The sequence below is a fragment of the Mastigoproctus giganteus genome, chromosome 3 (genome assembly GCF_048544385.1).
Source record: "Mastigoproctus giganteus isolate SK-2022 chromosome 3, ASM4854438v1, whole genome shotgun sequence".
NCBI classification, from domain to species: Eukaryota; Metazoa; Arthropoda; class Arachnida; order Uropygi; family Thelyphonidae; genus Mastigoproctus; species Mastigoproctus giganteus.
Window position 1 is genome coordinate 237,189,832 of NC_143577.1, and position 7,084 is coordinate 237,196,915.

A 7,084-nucleotide genomic window follows, 5' to 3' on the forward strand; every position below is an offset into this window, starting at 1 on the left:
TGTTTGTTTGTTATTTGGTTTTTAGGAGCATTAGCAACTAAGGCCATATTGCTCTGGGATACACGATGGTCATTCCCTGACCTTTCTGCATCCTCCGTATTTGGTGCTCACGGGCTCGAACCCCTGTCTAATCAAAAAGTACGTGCTACGCACTACTGCTCCTTTCCACATGGCTATGGAGGCACCCCATTGTATAAGGCAATGGTCAGGCCACACCTTGAGTACTGCATACAGGTCTGGAGGCCTCATTTTAGGAAGGATGTAGAGTTGCTAGAACGATTACAGAGAAGGGCAACAAGAACAATGATAGGAACAAACAAGTGCTGTTACCAAGAGAGGCTTAAGTTCTGCAAGTTGCAGCATTGGAGACTAGGCACCTGTGAGATGATCTGATTGAGGTGTATAAGGCCTTGAATAGTTTGAACAGGCTCAATGCTGATTAGGTACTTCCGCTTTCTCATAGTAGGAACCTGCGGGGGCATAGATTCAAATTTAAGAAAGACAGTTGTAGAATAGATGTGTGTGGAAGTTTGTCTTTAACCAGAGAGTAGATTGCTGGAACAGACTTCCATCCATTGTTGTGGAAGTTGATAGCTTAAATAAATTTAAGGCCAAACTAGACAAACATTTGGAGTGACCAGATGGATGAAATGGAATTTTTTTTTTTTTTTTGGCTGATGCTGTATAAGCTTGCTTTCTTGCATCATATGCCTCAACTAATGCTAATGCATTTGTTGAACATGCATTCAGTATTATAAACAAATGCAGTTTCATAAATAACTGGCTGAGCTTTTAACAATAAATGACAGAAGGTTACACAGTGGTAAAAACCACTTTTTTTTTTTTTTTCACTCACATCAGGTTAACATGCCAGTTTAAAGACTGAGCTACACCAAGCAAGGTAATAAAGACTGTTTTCTTGGAACATCATTGCATTTTTATGCATTTCAAAATTCCTGGAAATATTATGAATACTGTACACTTTGAAAGAACTTAGGAACTCAATTCAGAAAAAACAATTACTAACATATAATACACTACCATAGCAAAGCAATGTATGTTGCATACAGCATTGGCAACCAAACTATTATTTGGAATAATTAATAGTTTGCCCATTCTTCCTACAGTCCAGACCTCATTCCTTGCAATTTCATTTATCCAATCCTTTTGAAGAGCAACCTGGTGGCAAAAAAAAAAAAGCTGACTGACAAACTTTGTACACTAATGGCCCTGTCCTTGATTTCCTTTCTGGTGTTTCACAAAATCAGGAAAAGGTCCACTGAGTTCAGTGGCAATCACTACAATTTTGGTCCTGTCGAGGCGCATCCAATGCACCCCATTCGCAAGACCCTGGGTATTTATACTATGTGGTGAAGATATGTTTTAATTTCATCATCATTTACATAAACCAATATGAGGATTTATGCAATTTTTTTTTACTGCATCAAGGGAAAAATATTAATTATGGAAAGTAGCCAAATCTAATCCGTTACACTCTTTCAATTTGCCTCTGAATTCCATACATAAAACTGATTTCAAAATAAAATGTCGAAATTCATATTGCGACTTACCTGTTTCCAAAAAACTGAATCACCCGTTTGACATGCTTAACCTCTTCCTCGCTAAATGACGAATAATGGAATAACAACAGTTTATTTATTAAAAAGATTTTAAAACTTATAAATTAAAAAAAAAAAATCACTCAAACAATCCCACACGTAGCAATACCCAAAAGCCACTCCAAATTCCCCACCAACAGACAGATCATTGTTTTGACACCGTTCACAAAATTTTATTACCTTTATAAAAATAAATAAAATACAATTCATCATAGGTTGATCAGACAAGTCAGTTGGTTTTAATTTTCACCCCATTCAATTTCGTATGAGGTGCTTACGAGAAGCACCTCGTAAGAGGTGCTTAAAGAATCATACGAAAATTAAAACCGCGAAAGATCTGCCTCAACTAAATAATAAAATAGAAAGCCAGAAACTGGGGAAAAAAAGAAACAAAAGACTATTAATTAATGATAATAATCACTGTAGTGCCGCCCCATATAAAAAGGCCTGGGTTTGAATCCCGTCAATAAATCAAGGAAATTTTATGGGCTTTTTTCACACGGTAGCCGAGTTAGTCGGTCTAGTACAAGGTTTTCTCTTTTGCAAATTCGGGTTTTTTCTTTCAGAAAACCAGGAAAACCAACCAGAACATATAAAATTTACTATATAATATTGGTGTAAATACACCATACTTTACCCATAGGTTTAACGACATAGGTAGTGTAAAGGCATCGTTTGATTTTATCTCATATTGTCGCTACCTTTGCAACGAGATATCAGGTATTGCATTACTTCGAATAAATACCGTTTCTCTAATAGAGGAGACTACTGTTATTTATTCTCAGTGGGCACCACCACCACCCAGACGGCACCGTTTGAAATATGGTATGGGATAAAGATCTCTGTTATCCTCATACTGTCCCTATAAGATTTAGGAGAGCAAAAAAGATGTAGGAAGGTGATAGTAGGAGAGGAGTGGAAGAAATCCCGTCGAAGGAAAAAAGGGAGAAAATTCCTCGAATAGGCAATGCTTCCCTAGAAGAGAAGATTGTTGTTACCTATTCTCAGAAACTCCGTGGCCATCACTCAAACAGTTCCACATGTAGCAATACTCAAAAACCACTCCAAATTCTCCACCAACAGATAGAAAAAGTTCCCCAATCAGTAATCAGTTCCCCCCCCCCCCCCATGCGGCATCGTTTTCGAACTTGTTGGCTCACTCATCGGTGGGCGGGCAGATATCCTGGTAATGCATTAGCATTAGCATTAGCATTAGTAGAGGCATTTGATGCAAGAAAGCAAGCTTATGCAGCATCAGCCAAAAAAAAAAAAAAAAAAAATCCACTTCCACTTCACCCCTCTGTTCGTTCAAAATACCTGTCCAGCTGAGCCTTAAACTTATTTAGGCTATCAACCTCCACCACAAGGGATGGCAGTCTGTTCCGCCAACCAACCACCCGCTGGCAAATTTCCGCACGTCTATTCTACATCTGTCTTTCCTCAATTTGAATTTATGCCCTCTCAGGTGATTTTTCTGAGCTAGAGGAAGAATCCCATCAGCATTGAGCATGCTTAAACCATTCAAGGCTTTATACACCTCTATCAGATCACCTCGCTGGTGCCTAGTCTCCAGACACTGTAATTTGCAAAACTTAAGCCTTTCTTCTTAAGAGCACCCCTTTGTTCCATTCACTAATCTTGTTGCCCTTCTCTGTACTCGTTCCAGCAGCTCTACATCCTTCTTGAAATGAGGCCTCCAGACCTGTATACAGTACTCTAGGTGTGGCCTGACCATTGCCTTATACAATGGAATAATCACCTCCTTATCCCTGCTGGAAAAATTCCTGAATATCATTGACAATACTCCATGAGCTACTCTTGCAGCCCGTCTGCACTGCTTAGAGAACTTCATATCTGCCTGCACAATCACCCCCAAGTCCCTTTCATTCTCTACCACTGTCAGTTTAGTACCACAGAGTTGATACGTTGCTCTGGGGTTGCTGTTTCCCATGTGTAGTACTTTACATTTGTCAATGTTAAACTTCATTTGCCACCTCTCAGCCCATCTGCTCAACCTTTCCAGATCCTGTTGCAGCAGCATAGTGTCAGTAGTGTCCTTGACAACCCTGCCAACCTTTGTATCATCTGCATACTTGGACATTAAGCTTGATATACCATCATCAATATCATTTATAAATACAGAAAACAATAATGGACCCAACACTGAGCCCTGAGGGTCTCCACTAATAACATTAGTCCACGATGAGCAGTGTCCATTGATTACCACTCTCTGTCTTCTCCCCCTCAACCACCCCTTAATCCATAGCAGCAATTTGCCTCCAATGTCACACTGCTCCAATTTGTGTAGCAGTCTTCCATGTGCAACAGTATCAAAAGCCTTTCTAAGATCCAAGTATATAATATCAAAGTTATTCCCTGCATCCAGTTCTTTTGTGACTGCATCATAGTATCCAATCAAGTTGGTCAGGCAAGACTTCCCCTTAACAAAACCATGCTGTGTCTGAGCTATAACTGAAGTCTTGTCTAAATGATCCTGCAGTGCTTCTTTAACCAGTGCCTCCAATAATTTTCCTGGAACAGAAGTTAAGCTCACAGGTCTATAATTACTTGTGTCAGCCTTTGATCCTCCTTTGTGAATTGGGGTCACATTTGCACATTTCCAGTCTATGGGTACCTCCCCTGAGTCCAAGGAAGCTCTCATAATTATGGCTAAGGGTTTGCTTACTTCCTTTGCTGCCTCCTTTAATATAACTGGATAGATCCCATCCACCCCGGGTGCCTTTCTTGTGTTTATCTTCAACAGTTTCTCCTCCACTTTACTCCCAGTTATTTCAAGATTCCGTAGCTTACTGCTAGAGTTGAATACACCTCTGGCATTCCCCTTGCTGAATAACTCCTCATGTGTGAATGTCGATGCAAAATATTCATTTAGTTTGTTAGCTACCTGAGCAGGATCATCAACAGTTGACCCATCAATATCAAGTGGACCAATCTGATTCATCCCCTTCCTTCTAGAGTTTACATAAGTAAAGAACTCTTTGCTGTTTTTCTTTGCATCCCTTGCCAAGGATTTGTCGTAATCTGCCTTCGCCTGCCTAACCTCCTTTGTAACTTGGTTGCATATCAACTTGTATCTATCATAGGCTTCTGTGTCATGTGTTAATTTATATGTATCCCATGCATTTTTCTTCTCTGCCATATGCCTCATTAGTTCATCTGACATCCATTTTGGCCTAAACCTTGAACAATATTTCTTAGTTGGTATGTAAACCCTAGTAGCTTCCAAGATAAGTTCTTTGAATGCTTCCCATTTTGAATTTGCTGTTGGTAACATCATCAGTTGGTCCCACTGTATAGAATTTAAATACTGTCTCAGTCCATCGTAGTCGCCTTTACGGAAGCAATAACCCTTCCCTTTACCCCTGATGGTAGTTACCTCTTTCAGTAAATCCCACTTCAGCACACTGTGATCACTGCCACCTAGTGGTTCATTTATCTGCAGATTCTTAATGCATGAAGAATCACTGCTGATAATCAAATCAAGAGTATTACTCCCTCTAGTTGCCTCCCGAACATGCTGATGTAGAAAACAATCATCCAATAAATCCACAAAAGCCCTGCTAGTGTGTGAGTAACCAGCCCCCAAATTCCAGTCAATATCTGGGAAATTAAAATCTCCCATTATAAGACTCTCTGATTTACTGGCCCACTCTATTTCCCTGTACAGTTCCTTATTATACTCATCAGAGTCATTAGGCCTATAGCACACTCCTACTCTCAATTTTGATCTCCCAATGCTTATGTCACACCAAACTGACTCAACACTGCACTGTCCAGCGATGTCGACTGGCTCCACTTCCTTGGTTTTTATGTGTTTCTTAACTAATAGCATAACCCCTCCCCCCTTCCTATCCTGTCTATCCTTTCTGTAGACGTTGTACTCCCCAAATTGCAGTTCTGCATCCCTTATATCTGTGTGACACCACGTCTCTGATATCCCAACAATATCTGCCTTTGATGTTTTGAGCAATACCTCAAATTCATCAAATTTATTTACTAAACTCCTAGCATTGGTGTACACGCAAGTATACCTGCACCTGTTTCTATTCTTAGCTACCCAATGCAAACACGCCATCACGGTTGCAAAGTTAATTCCACAATATGAGAGATGCCAATGGTGTACGTAATAATAATATTTTGAAGATTAAATTCGCAATGCATAATATGTTATGGGTTAAAATTAACTATATAATATTGGTGTAAATACACCATAGTTTACCTATAAGTTTAACTACATAAGTAGCGTAAAGGCATCGTTTGAATTTATCTCATATTGTAGGTACCTTCACAATGAGATAACAGGTATTGCACTACTTCGAATAAACAACGCTTCTCAAATAGAGGAGACTACTGTTATTCATTCTCAGTGGGCACCACCACCGCCCAGATGGCACCATTTCAAAGCTTGTTGGCTCACTCATCGGTGGGCCGACAGGTACTCTGGTAATGCAAACATGCCATGAAAGTAGCCACAATATGAGATAAAATCAAACGATGCGTTTATACTACTTATGTAGTTAAATTTATGAGTAAACTATGCTGTATTTGAACCAATATTATACAGGATGTCTCAAAAATACACGATATAGCCTCAGGAATGAGTTCCTCATATGTAGACAATAAAAATATTTTATATCAACATAGTTCCAGAATTGCTTGGTTTCCGAGTTTTGAAGGTCTGTCTATGACACTTAACTGTTCACATCACCTTATAGTAATTGTTCAAAATGTCCACCTTCTGCCTAAATACAGGCTTCACATCGACGTCTCATGGACTCGCGAAGACGATGCCATATTCCTGGCATGTTTCGTATTGTCTCACAACCTGCCAAAATTCGATTGTGGAGAGTTTCCACATCAGCTACCGGAGTCCAATACATCAATGACTTTAAATAGTCCCACAAGAAGAAATCTACTGGGTTTAAATCAGCTGAGCGTGGAGGCCAGGCTCTACCTATCTACCGACCAGGAAACCTTCGGTTCAGGCAATTGCGGGCTAGGTGGCTGAAATGTGCGGGAACGCCATCGTGCATGGAGTGTGCTTGTTGACGAATGATCAGTGGCGTGTCGTCCAAGAAATCAGGCATGTTGTTTTCCAGAAAAGTTTCTGTACTATTATATTTAAGCCACCCGAATAATTAAATTCATCTGCCGTGCTGTTTTTTTCTGTGGTAATAACCCCGGTACAGGAGGACTGTTTACCCAGGCCCGGTGCTAGGGATGGGCACCAGGCAGCAGCTGACCGTACGTTGGCTGCACCCTGGTAGCCTGACACACAAAAAAAACAATACACATTAATATTGCACACATACATTGACACTTTTCAGGCCCATTATGCAGAGTTTCTGCACCATACCAGAGAACAAAGGTAGAGATGGGCTAAGGCCTAAGAGCCAATATAAGATATAAGAACACACACACACACACACACACACACACACACA

The 7,084-nt window shown here is 40.1% G+C and overlaps 2 protein-coding genes across 2 annotated transcripts in view; one reads left to right on the forward strand and one right to left on the reverse strand.

The window, feature by feature from the left end:
• LanB1 (laminin subunit beta-1) overlaps positions 1-1,643 on the reverse strand; it is a 503,856-nt gene extending 502,213 nt beyond the window's left edge. Inside the window, exon 1 of the mRNA XM_090369708.1 lies at positions 1,572-1,643. The gene's annotated coding sequence lies outside the window, so the exon portion shown is untranslated. The remainder of the gene's footprint in view (positions 1-1,571) is intronic.
• LOC150088912 (5-aminolevulinate synthase, erythroid-specific, mitochondrial-like) overlaps positions 1-7,084 on the forward strand; it is a 148,113-nt gene that overhangs the window by 54,526 nt on the left and 86,503 nt on the right. The gene's annotated exons all lie outside the window — the stretch shown is intronic.